General features: G+C 35.6%; 1 long non-coding RNA gene across 1 annotated transcript; it reads left to right on the forward strand.

Moving 5' to 3' along the window:
* Window positions 1–728: 728 nt before the first annotated feature.
* On the forward strand, window positions 729–12,805 carry LOC149065059 (uncharacterized). Its single transcript, XR_016195691.1, has 3 exons — window positions 729–812; window positions 1,186–1,350; window positions 10,072–12,805. It is a non-coding gene; the product is annotated as an uncharacterized LOC149065059 (long non-coding RNA).
* Window positions 12,806–13,624: the final 819 nt, after the last annotated feature.

Below are 13,624 nucleotides of genomic sequence, written 5' to 3' on the forward strand. Positions count from 1 at the left end.
CCCTCATCCAAGAGTGAGATACTTCCTATTTTTTATTATGAATTAAATTTTAATAAATCGGGCCAATCTCTAGAATCCTGGCTAGGCACGGATTCAATTGATGGATTATCATCTCTCCTAGAAGTCAAATTATATGGTAAAAAAAGGGTCTGTATAAAACACGAGACTATCCAACGCACATGCACAATAAATCAACCCTCCCAACACATCAACTGTTGCTCTGGTGGCCCTCCATACTTAGCTGGTACTATGATTTTCACATGTAAGCTTTTACTTAACAGCTAGAAAATCATAGTACCAAATCCCATATAGTGCAGTCCCCCTCCCTCCATTATAGACATGAAGACCCGGGTCATGACCACATAGACCCAAGGGTTAAGATGCCCCTAGTTCTATGGACGTATCTGATGAATTCTGAAAGTAGTAATATTTTTCAACCATGTTTCACTTTTAAAGCTTTTCTCTTCACAGCTCTCAATGACTCCCTTCACCACCTGTTGTGGATCACCTTTCTTCTGATTCCCTCCCGTGGCCCCCCCAGAATATCCCAGGACCGCAAGGGGGCCATATGGCCCCAGGTTGAGAACCACTGGGCTAGAATATCGTCAAGCTGTAGCTCGCTTGTTGCTTCATAGATGACAGCGCCTGTTCAAATAATTTGGGCTACTTTTGAAGAGGATTTTGGCTGGAAATTTTTTAAGGACCTGGCAACTCAAGAGTCTTGAGTTGAGTGCAGTCACAGTCGACAATATTTACCGTTTCCTCGTTCATTGTGGTTGTAAATGCTTTTTGTTAAATAGTTTCACACCTAAGTAATTTGATATGTATATAAATATGTATACAGTTCTGTATGAATGTGTGTATTCATGTATATATGATGGTAAACATATCATATCCCAAAGTCGAATCCCGTTTTGACGAATACCGATATAGCGAAAATTTCGATGTAACGAACCTCAGATAAGTTTACATAGGATCAATATAGAAACCTGGAATTCCTTTAAAACGAAATTTCGTTATAACGAAGTCATTTTTCTGGTCTGCTGAAGTTCGTTATAACGGGATTTTACTTTCAAATATCGTCCATTTATATTGTGATTTTTATCTTTTCTGATGCATCAAATTCTTTCTCATTATAACAATCTAAATACGCTAACTTTGTATGTTTATTTTCCCTCGTTCTAGAGCCCTAGGTTGGTACAAAAAGACATTTATCAAGTCAAGTTGTAAATGCTGTCGTCAATCGTGAGGTGTCAAAAAGTACAAGATACGCAGTTAGGATTCCACCTTTCACTGATTCACCAATTCTTTAGACATCCTGATTCATTCGTCGCAACTCTTTGACTGCAGGTTAGTAGATGCACGTGGGGTCGTTGTAACAAATTCGGAACCCGCTCCCCAATATTTTTTAGGATCTCTTGAGCAAGATTAATTCGTTGAAATCTTGTAGAGATGGTATATGTATTAACAAGAATTATTTTTTGTGCGGTTTTTGATGCTTTCGTTTGGGTCAAGGTCTTGCTGTAGGCCAATTATCCATTAACTTTGCTCTGTCAGTTATGATCATTTCAAAAAAAGAAAGTTTTATCATATAATATTGAAATGTTAGTATTTAATTATTATAATGTTTTTCAAAGAGTTCATTTTCTACGTAATGAAGGGTGAAATTTCTTAACTATCGCATTCAGGTTCCGAGAGTATCCCTAATCTTTTTTTGCCATTTGACAATCCTCATAATAATCCCTCTGAGGCTTTTGGGGATCCATATGTCACGAGTTTAATCTGACTCATTTATATTAATTTCATAGTTTTTTTGTGTGTACAGAAGAAATTAAAAAGCTGTAGTATCATATTGTTTTGGCAATGTGTAGGGGATTTTTTTCTTTTGGGAAGAAAAACATCAGAAAGCATGACGAGATGTCGCCCAGAGTGAAACTCAGTTATGCTTTCTGACATCTAGAAAAAAATCTAGGGGAAAATGAAGTGTAACTACTTTTATGGGTGTCAAGACCTTGTGTTGCAACCCTAGCGCATCAGGAAATTAAAAAGATTTTTCTACCACTCCCTTATTATATATTTTTTTCCTTCCTCCAAGTTAGAATTCGGAATAATCCTTGCAGCAGGTACTACACACATGTAATAATCCAAAATCCACACATGCTTCGATGGAATTGAATGGATGGTACACTCGTAGTCATAGGCATTTGCAGAATCTTCTGGAAGAGGTTAACGTTTTTTCCTACAAAATAGCACTGTAATGTTGGCTTGAGGGGGGGGGGGGTAGAACCTGAAACACCTCTTTTGCAGATGCCAATGCTGGTACTACCAAATTAGAAAAGAAAATTCATGAAATGAAAAATTAAAATTTACCGGAAGAGTAGGGTCAGGTGGGGTAAAAATAGTCATAAAAAGAGGTGTTTTCATCTTTGAAGAGGTATAACCATATGACTTTTTCAAAAATAGGATATCTTTTGGCTGATATTTTACATTACATTCTTAGAGAGTATATTAGCACATTTTTCAAAAATATTTTTTGAGTGTAACAGTTTTTTTTCTGCAACTTTTTAGACCTCACTTTTATGACCACTTTACCCCATGGGGTGGGGTAAAATGAGTAGTGCATGGGGTAAAATGGTCATACCAAATAATAATGAAATTTTAAGAAAATAATCAGTGGGCATTGAAATTTTATTTAACACATTTATCAAACAATCATTCTATACTTTTAAATTTATAACTTTTAATGTACTCTGTGGTTATAAAGCTCGGCTTCATTAGGATCTTCAAATACAACTGCTCTCTTATTTCATCTATGTCCTTATTTTCTGGAAAGGTATAAAAATTCATTATTTAAGCTTTTTCAAGATATTCAACAGATAATAAATCCTTATTAATCACTTGTCTGATAATTTGCATTATTGGTTTTTGTTCTCTTCATAATAAACCAGCACCCCACACACACAGCCTTCTGACATTTTTCATAAAGTTTGAATAGTTATAGATTTGTGTCAGATCTTCCAGAAATTTTTTTTTTGGCTATGGGAGTTTAATGTAATTTTTGCATATTTATTTTGTGGCAGTCAAAGTTCAACTATTTCCTTAATTAAGATTTCTCTTATTCTATCCTGAACATGTTTTCATTTTGCCCTTGAGCTCTGTATTACCCTTTCGTTTACAGCTGAGATTAACGAGGGCAAGGTAGTCAGTATATGGCTCGTTTCAAGTCTCTCATCAGACACAGCACTGATATTAGCTAATTTTGACACTTTCTAAGTTCAAGTCAGCCACTCATGCAGTTGATTCTGTATCTTTACTTCCCTTGGTTGTGAATTGTGGAAGTTCAACATCTACAAAAGGGATGGGGGGTTGTTCACATTGAGCAAGAGATTTCAAGCCTTCAATACTAGTCTCCTTTGCATGGTAACCGTGATTTTCTTCTAGAATCCTTTTGTCTTGACTTGTTAATGATCCATCTTCCTTAAGTCATATGGAATCTTTAACTCATGTTCTTGCAGCTCACATGATACTCTAATGCTCTTTCCAACAGCTAACAATACTAATGGAAGAATGTCAGAGTACTGTTGTATATTCTTTTCACATATAGGTTCAAACACCTATTTTCCAAGTGCATGTTTGCTCTGGAAAAGAAAAAAATTAAACTACATTAAATAAAAAGTAAATTGAGTAAAAAAAATCTTACAAGTTCAATTATATGTTAGCAAAATAGCTCCTAGCAACTAAGTGTTAATTAAGCCTAATGCTATGACCACTTTACCCCACATTGTTTAAATTACTATAAAATATGAAGTATAATGATTACAACTTACCAGTGCATGGAATAGTGTTCTTGAGATACTTCTGAAGTGCCCTGTACAGCCAATCTATAAAAAGTTTTAGCAACTAAAATGGTAGAGAGAAGTTATTCAGGCACTCAAAAAATGGAACCCGAGCTTCAACAACAAAAAAAATGTTCATTTCCACTAAAATGTTGCTTGGCATTATATTTTAGGTGAAAAACTTTGCTACTAGCAAGTGAAAGTTAAAACAGAAATTTGGTAGTAATATCAATTGAAATTCTTAAGTTATGCCATTTTATGTTCAGTATGACCATTTTACCCCACCTGACCACTTTACCCCACTTGACCCTAAAGTCTGCTGGGTTTGAAGTTGCTAGTCCTCAGCCCAACAGAAGCCGTTAAACATGGTCAACAAAGGGAAAAAATTGGTGCTGACTGTGTGCAGAATATACAACAACGAGGGATCAAAGCAAAATGACACAAAGTGCAACAATGTAATAGTCAAGGATACAAGAGCTGTGGCAATTGCACCACATTGCGTGAAAATAGTTCTCTTGTACATGGTGCACCAAGGTACCGAATCCCTGTGAATTTGCAGTACATGGAGGTGCCTCTGATGCACTGTAGCACGTGAAATATCTGGAATTTAGGAAAAGAGAGAAAGCATGGAAATTTTGTTCATAGGAGCCTTTCTTTCCGAGACAAGGAAATGGTGTTTGTGGGAGAACTTCTGTACAATTTTTTTTACTTCCCACCATCAACCATAATCACGCTATGTCTTGAACTTAGAAAGTAGTTCTACTACTTTGAAGTGCAAAGTCCTTTATTTTTATTGGTATAACCAGTGGGCTATCGAAGTTCCTGAATGGAAAGCTATATGCCGAATTTTCTGATTTCAGAGTTTTTTCTCCTGAAGCTGAAAATAACAGTAATTTCACTACTGCCTTCCTATGTTCAAAGACAGTGTATCTATGTCGTAAATTTGCTTTATTTCCCACAAGATTGCATTCGCGCCTTTGCGAAGAATCGAAAAGGGGATTGGTTCACTCACTTGAATATCAAAAATTTTGGAGGTCGTTGATAAAAAATGGGATCTGTAAAAATTCCAGCTAAAATATCCACAGTTTTGTGATCTAGCCACTATGCGGTCATGTGATTATTATTGGTGGTTATTGATCGTAACAATTTCTAATCATGAAAATCTGGATTTGGCAAACGGGTGACTTGAGGAAAAGAAACTATCCATGGTGAACATATTTTTGGTGCTATTGACCACATTTTTTTTTTTTGGTCGACAAAGCTTTTTTCACCCTTTCAACTTGGATCTGGTGCCCTTATAGAGGGTTGGGCAATATGACTGCACAGTCCGCAGACCACCCCTGCATTGGGGAAGGTCATGCTACTGCCTGCTCTTAATAATAGTCACAGAAAGAAGTTTGTACTAGGAGCATGCTCATTTTACTTCTACGAGATAGGCTTACCTATTATATATAAATGTCCTACCTTTCCAAAACATGTCAGAGAAAATAAAATGTTCCCACCCTCTCATATCGTTACTCGCACTCCCTCTCTCACAGAGGATTGTTCTCTATCTTCAATTAAAATTGTTGCTTAGCATTGAGAAAATAAAACGTTCCCACCCTCTCATCTCGTTACTCGCACTCCCTCTGTCACAGAGGATTGTTCTTTATCTTCAATTAAAATTGTTGCTTAGCATTGTATCACCAACAGAACTATCAACTGTGTGTGATGAATGGGTTGCACTACAATGCATAGAATTGCAAGTGGCGACATCAGTTCAGAGAATAAATAGATAGATAGATATTAGGCAGACTATATTTGAAGACATTTGAACTCTGTAACCTTGAAAGCAGCACAAAGTTCAAAATTTTGCCAGTTTTGGTGAAGGCTCTTTTATCTTTAGCACATGATAATGCAGACTGTGAAAGTGATTTCAGTGTTAACAAAAGTCTCCTTGAACAGCGAAAAATCTGTCTATCCAATGCATTAATAGAATAAGATACACAAAATCTTATGTTCAAGGGTATGAAAAATTTGAAAGAAGTTGTCATTGAGATGCTGATCGTCTGAAAGTGACTCATGATTTGTATAGAAAACACTGTAACAGGCTTCAGGCTGAGAAAACTGCAGAAAAAAAAACCACTTTTAATCTATTAACATGCTATTATGTTGAGAAATTGTTTAAGTAAATAAGGTATTTACATTTTTCTCATTTTTGCATTTCGCTTTTAAATCTAATCATTTCTTCAAATTATGTGAGAAGCTAACTTTTTCTCACAGAAGCGCTTATTATAATCTGCACTTCTTTTTGCTATATCAGGATGAATAAGATTTTGGTGTTAAAGCAGCAGAAGTTCATGCTTCCTAGGTTTCCAGCATGCATGGCGTAGGCCTATAATTTGAAAAAAGTCTAATAATTTTTATTTGTCATTTTAGTAATGAATGCTTTAGCAGTGACAGATAAGATACTTCAGAAGAACTTTTAAATGGACTTTAATTTGTGAAGGGAATTCATTTACAATCATCCGTTCCATCCATTTTTGGCAAAACTTTTGGCATTTCACAGAAAATTACTGCTCCATTTTCAAAATTTCTACTCCAAAATGGATGAGGGGCACTTGCATCCCTGATCAAACAAAGACATGCATATTGTTACTTTGAATGTTTTTTATGTTTGTTTGTTATTATACATTTGAAACTTCATATTTAATTAGTTAATTGTTAAAATTCAATATAAAAGGTTCTCCTTTATAGCAATAGAATGAACTTTTGTCAAAAGTGAGACATTTTCAATATAATAAAAAAATTACAAAAATCACTTTTCAAAAATCGTCATGAGATTAACAAGCAATATCATTTGTGAAAGAAAATTTCTACATCTCTGTTGTAACTCTTAAATTTTGCTTTTCATTAGTTTCTGTGACTTGCAGTTTCACATTCAAATCCAAGACGTGTTTCTTGTGGCCATCTCTATACTGAATAGAACGCTAAAAAAACCACAGTATCCTAAAATTGAGAATAATGATTCAGTCTTTCTCTCTCCCCTCCTCTACTCACAAACCAGTTTAAAATAGAAATTATTAAAATTTCCTCCAAGAAACAGGAGTGTTTTCTAACAAAAGTCATCATTTTCATCATGAATGAAATTCTAAACTGGCTTTTAATAAATCTGCTTCCGTCCAACCCCAATCCTTTACTTCCAGAACAAGTTTAAATACAATAGTATAAGCATTCATTGTTTTTCCAAGAAGAAAGAGTTCCATGGCAAAAAGGAAACCAGTACCACCTAACTTTTTCCCATTCTAAGGATAAAAACTTGAACTTCACCAAAACTTCTTTCCGTTTCAGCAGCAATTTTATCTGAAAATAGACCAAATACGCCTCCCGTTTCTGCATTAGACAGTTTCTGTCTTAAATAGGTTTCCGATGATGAAAAAAGCATTGATTATCCACTAGACTACTACTCTGTTCCATTCAAGACAGGTTTCCGTCTCATACAGTGCCCGTCTTAGACAGGTTTCACTGTATTGCTATATAAAAGTGTAAGGTATTTATGAAACAAGCTTCAAGTCATTGCCTATAAACAGGGCTGGAACTGAAGGGGGAAGAAGGGGGACTGTGTGTGCCCTGGTTTGCTAAATTTAGGGGGGGGGCGACAGTTTCAGATGGGAACAAAGAACACAATTATAAAATTTTAAAGTTGTGGGGGTGGCAAAAATCCTAGTTACGGCCCTGCTATAAGTCAAATTTATTTGGAAAATTCACTTTAAAATTTTTCATTTCAAAATGTGGAACATCCATTTTTGTTGGGAATGACCCATATACATATTGCTATTTCATGTATAACAATGTATGAATATGATAAAATAAATATCGTAATTAGAGCCAGAAGTTTAAACACTAAAAACGCTTAAAATAGGCAGAGAAAAGGCTCTTAAAAAAGCATTTATAACTTATGGAAAAAAGGTAAAATAACCAATAGCCTAAGTATTGTGTCCGAAAACTGGTTCTCAAAATTGGTTGCAATAAAACCGGGTTTTCCTAGAAGTAATTTTCTTGTACCATGTGCAACATCAATCACCTAGGCTGACAAGCGTCCACTCACCAATAGGTAAAGTAGTATGACTGTTTTCCTTTAGTGCAACACTCCTCACATCAGTGCTTCACATCTGACGTGATTGGCCAACTTCTCCTGGAGGAGTCAAATGTGTTGTGTGGCGCTCATTTTGTCGATATTCTCTTCATTTTGTTCTCTTAATCTTTCTTTTCTGTCTCCCTTTTTTAATTGTGTGAAATGGCAAAAAATACGTGGATATCCAGATGGCAAAACAGATGTGCCACATTTGGAAAACATAAACAGATAGTATGATAAAGTTACACTTTTATGTCGCTACAAAATGGCCCTATTTGGTTCATGCGGTACAGAAAAACATGGTTCTAGGAAAATCTGGCTTTACTCCATTTTAATTACTGTTTAAATAACTGCATTGTTTTAAAAACTAAATCAATTTCATCTGAAAAATAAAGTGTTTGTGGTTTTGCAGAATTAGGCCGATTCAAGGCCAGCATTACCAAATGAGAAGCCGATAGAGAAAATGATTGTGGATATATATGTGGGAAAAATTGTAATTTAAAAAAAAAAAATTATTATTTTTAACTGAGTGATTATTTTAATTAAAACAAATCTTGTTAATCATTAATGATGCATATTTTCATATCACTTAACTGCTTTTTTTTCTTAATCTCTCAGATTTAATTCAGAATTGATGAATGAACTGCAAACATGGACTACAAGCAAAAAATGTGAACATAAAAAATCTGTGTTCACGTAACAGGAAAGGTTGTCGAACCTGATTTAACCGCCATGGATTAATGTTTTTCTTTCTTGTAGAGAAAAATGCTTTTGTTCATGAGGGCTCTGCTTCCACCCCCCCCCCCCAAAGTGAATGCCTGGCGGCAACTCAGTATCACACATATGATGCAGGTTTCTCGATTCACTCTCGATGTACAGCCAAATGGCCGTTCAGCATGAACTAAATAAAAAAATTCTATTGACAAGATTGTTTCTTGCACAATTGATGGATGCATTTGTTATGATGTGTTTCTAACTTGCATGATGTTGATCAATAATTTACACACTTTTATTCTTTCATAGATTTAATGAGCTTTGATTTTAAAAAAATGAGCGAACTCGAAAATTTTAAACAAAAAGTAAAGAAGTCTAAAGCTTAACCATATTTATGTTGGTACAATATCTATTATTATTTTAAATCGGCAATTGGGTGTCACATTGTAATGCATTGAAAATACTTAGTGTACCTAAGTTTAGCTCCGTATACTTTTCTGCAATTTTTTCCATGCACAGAATCTAGAAATAGAACATATTTCTTTCTGCACTGTATCTAGGGGTGTATTTCATTGTGTATTTATATTTCAAAAAAATGGCAATCATTGATAAAGAAGAACTATGTGATAGAGATTTCTTAAAATCATATTCAAATTTAGCAGCACCTTAAAATTAGACTGAAAAAACTTATTTCACTCATTATAAAAAAACAAAAAAAAGTAAAAATTTGGTGAGTATATCGGTGTAATCTGCATCATCAGTAGATTTCCAAGTATCAACATGAGTCGCTCCGATCCACTTTTTACTCATAGGTTAGGGGGATTTACTTGCAAGTAAGAGGTGATCATTATTAATACAAATTGAAGGTTTTTGCTTTTACTTGATCATTTTTGTCACACCATGGTCATTTTCTGCTCACGAGGGCTAATTAGACTGGGACCTACAATTTATTGCCGATTCCGAACGGCAGGCTTGTTTTTTATACTCATCAAGAGGTTGGTGCGCTAACCCCTTGATGGGGGACTCCCTGCGGTAGCAATTTTTTCTGCGATCATGTCGCAGTTTCTGTTGTACCCCTGCATCAGAAAAGCTTTCTGACAAGGATGAACCAGGTATCAAACTTGCGACTCTAAACATCCTTCGGTACTTTAGGCGAGTATCTTATCGACCTGGGCTACCGCGCCTGCTTTTACTTTGATCTTTTTTAAGCCTCGTAAGCATCTCATTCTTTTTATTAATGCAGCCCATTATTTTTACTTTGATCTTCATTTTTCATATATGGTTTTGGAAGCAGGTGTTTTGAACAGTACAGTAAATACCAAGGGATTTACAGTATTCATCAAAACATTGCCATCCTTGATTGTAATAGATTCAGACTTTGTGATGATGATACTTTTTCTTTTGCAGATAATCAAAGATTCCCATCATAATTTGCGAGATAACACAGCAGAAGCTTTACAAGACGATATGCTGAGAAAAGATTAAGAAAAACGTCGGCCTTCAGAATAATTACAGAAATTATAACAGATTTGGTTGCCTGCGCTGTCTGTTCAAATACATCTTAAAGAGTATGTATGGGTGAATCATCGAGCTTACATAATGAAGATAATGTGGATGAAAAAAAATGCCAGTTTTATATTGATTTAGACACAATTTATACCTTCTCATCTATTCAAAAACTGGCACGAATCACAGTGTTACTGAAGAACATTGATGAAAAGGAATAATTTAGACCAGTGTCAGTGAAGATATTAGACTGAAATGTCCACACTGTAGAAAACGCACATCAGAGGAATATCTCTGGTAAAACATTTTAAAAAATCAGCAATTTAATTCTGTACAAATAGAAGCTACATCTGTGGAAGAACTTTTCATCAGATTAACACTTCAAAAAGTATACGTAAAAATCACAGCAAACGTAAATATACACAAAACGTTTCACATATGAGGCAAGCCCATAATTGTGATGAAAAGTTTTTCGAGACATCAGTAATTTGAACTGATGCAAAAGAGTCCATGCATAGAAGTAGCTGAACAATTGGGAATTCTGTGATAAAATATTTTTTGAATTGAAATAACAAAACGCGGGGATCTAGTGGAGAAGTCCCATGAGTGTGAAATCTGTGGTAAAACCTTTTCTCTCTTATAGTTAATTTAAACATTCACATGTTGTGATATTTGTAGTGAAACATTTTCTAGTAGCAGCAATTTGAATATGCACAAAAGAGTCCAAACGAAAGCGAAGGTACATGAGTGTGAAGTCTGTTATAAAATATTTTCTCATAGTAGTCATTTAAACATTCACAAAAGAGTTCACACAGGAGAGAAACCACACAAGTGTGAAATTTGTGGTAAAACATTTTCTCGAGTAGGCGATTTAAATAGGCACAAAAGAGTCCACACTGGAGAGAAGCCACATAAGTGTGATATCTGTAGTAAACATTTTTCTCAAGCATTCGATTTGAAGTCACACACTAGCAGGGTCCATACTATAGAGAAGCCGCATGAGTGTGATATCTGTGGTAAAACATTCTCTCGAGCAGACACTTTAAACAAACACAAAAGAGTTCACACAGGAGAGAAGCCACACGAGTGTGAAATCTGTCATAAAACATTTTCTCAACTTTTCTCTTTAAAATTACACTATAGGCTCCATACTGGAGAGAAGCCACATGAATGTAATATCTGCGGTAAAAAATTTTCCAGAAGCAGCTATTTAAGCACTCACAGAAGAGTGCACACAGGGGAGAAACCACACAAGTGTGACATATGTGGTAAAGTATTTTCTGACCAAAGTAGTATTTACAGACACAAAAGAGTTCACACTGGCAAGATGCCACGTCGGTGGAATATTTGTTACCAGAAGTTTCCAACCATTTCCTCATCTGAAGAAGCACAGGTTGATTCATTTTGAAGGGAGTTCAAATGAAATTTATAGTGGCAAGCAAATAGCTTAGCACATGAAAACATGTCCTAACCAGGGCTTGAAAATACCAGGTTGCCATGGTGACTAAATAATTGGTATTGGTGCCCAAATTTTTTTTGGGCTTTCAAAGTCTGAGAACTGAATAAATTTTTTGGAATCTATATCTACATATGTACGAACATAGAAAGGAGTCACTATGTCCTTTAAAAGTAAAAAAAAACATTGTTTTGCACCAGGAAAAAAAATTCCGTCCCTATTTGTCAAGTCCTAGTCTTACCAAAATATTTCATTGACAGAACCTCTGCACCTCTTTCAAATGATGAATATGAGAGTTATAGAGAGAGAGAATGCATAAACACAAAAAGAAAAAAAATCCAATAAGAACTCTTCCAAAAGCTATTCATATACACTTCATTCCGAAACGAAATGAATTTTTCTATTGTGTGAGAAGTTTACACAGGCTTTTTCCAATTGACGAGGTTAAGTAATCTGTGAAAATTTTACGGATTTACATGGAAACTAAATTATTAGGGAAATACTCTCAATGCATAGCTACACCGATGGATTTCATTTTTCTCGGTATCCCATTTGGGCACACAACAGGTTGCTTATTGAATGTATTGACACTAAGTATTTCACATGATGAAAACTTTTTTCATTGGACCAACATATTCTTTATTTGTTTGTGATTGTGTCAAGTGGCCCGAGAAAAATAAATGATTAATCCAAAAATGTTCAGAAATAATGCTCGCTAAGAATTATCTGTTGTTAATTTTTCAATAAAATTTGTTATGTGTTTCTAGTTTTATATTTTTAATTGGATTTATGTATTTTAGAAACATATGACATCCATATTTGCTACGGGCATCTTTATCTCAGCCACCTCGTCGGGCAATTTGCTGGTTGTGGCCTTGTATTCAGGCCCGTAGCCAGAAATTTCATTCTGAGGTGGACCATTTGCATTTGGGGGAAGGCCAAAGTAGTCAAACAATAAATTTGGCCATATTTCTCAGTCATTTTCTCACATTGCGGAGGACAACCAGACCCCCCAAGGCCCCCCCCCCCTTTCTACGGCCTTGCTTGTATTTATATTTTCAATAAATGTTATACTGAGATACATATTTTTCATATGCTGTGATACTATATCATTCAGGTTTCAAGAGAGATGTATAGTTATTGAAATAAAAATGTTTGAAAAAAAAACTTTTTATATGTACTCTACGGTGGGTCACCGTTCTATGTAAAAATTTTTTGTTTTTCAATTTCTATCCGGCACAGCACGAAAAGGGTGCCAAATGATGTCTTTAGCTCACATATAAATGAATGGGTTATCTTCTGCCTCCGGATTGACTAACATTATTTATTTACTAGGGGGGGCCCCTGCCGCCTTTGTCGGCCAACTCCCCCCTCCCCCCCACTTCACAACGTATCTTGTTTATTTCGTCCAACTTCATCAGTGTGCTATGGAAAGGGACGTGTGAAAGCACCAGCTTACTGAAGATTCCCCCAGATTCAATTCGCTGAATTTTAGAGGGGCCCCAGACTGGATATATCTCGGGTTACCGATGTATTGTAAATTTTACAATGTTAAACACCAAAAATCAATGACATACATCCAGGGGCACCGAATTAGAACCTGTCAACATTTCCACGGAGCCCTGACGTGGAAGCTTGTCAGACACCCCCCCTGTGAGTGGCCACAAAAAATTTTCAATTTTATCAATTTTACAACGAATAAAATCCAGGGCCCCACATCCAGTAGCGGGGACACAATACGCAGATTTTTTTTATCTCGGGCTTCCGCTGTTGCAAATTCTACAACAGAAAAGAATGAGATTCATCCTGGGTCCCCAAAATGAAACCTGTAAACATGGGGTACCCGACTTGGAAGCTTGTCGGTCATTCCCCGGTGCGAGTGCCATGAAAAATTTTCTTTTGTATTCGTTTTACCAACGAATAAAATCCAGGGCCCCCAACCAATTACCCGGGACACCAATTCGCATACTTTTAGTGGGGCCCCAGACTGGCTTTATC

Source organism: Pholcus phalangioides, unplaced genomic scaffold, assembly GCF_987345545.1.
Source record: "Pholcus phalangioides strain wild (caught in Gottingen) unplaced genomic scaffold, Ppha-v1.0 ptg000041l_1, whole genome shotgun sequence".
Classification (NCBI taxonomy): Eukaryota; Metazoa; Arthropoda; class Arachnida; order Araneae; family Pholcidae; genus Pholcus; species Pholcus phalangioides.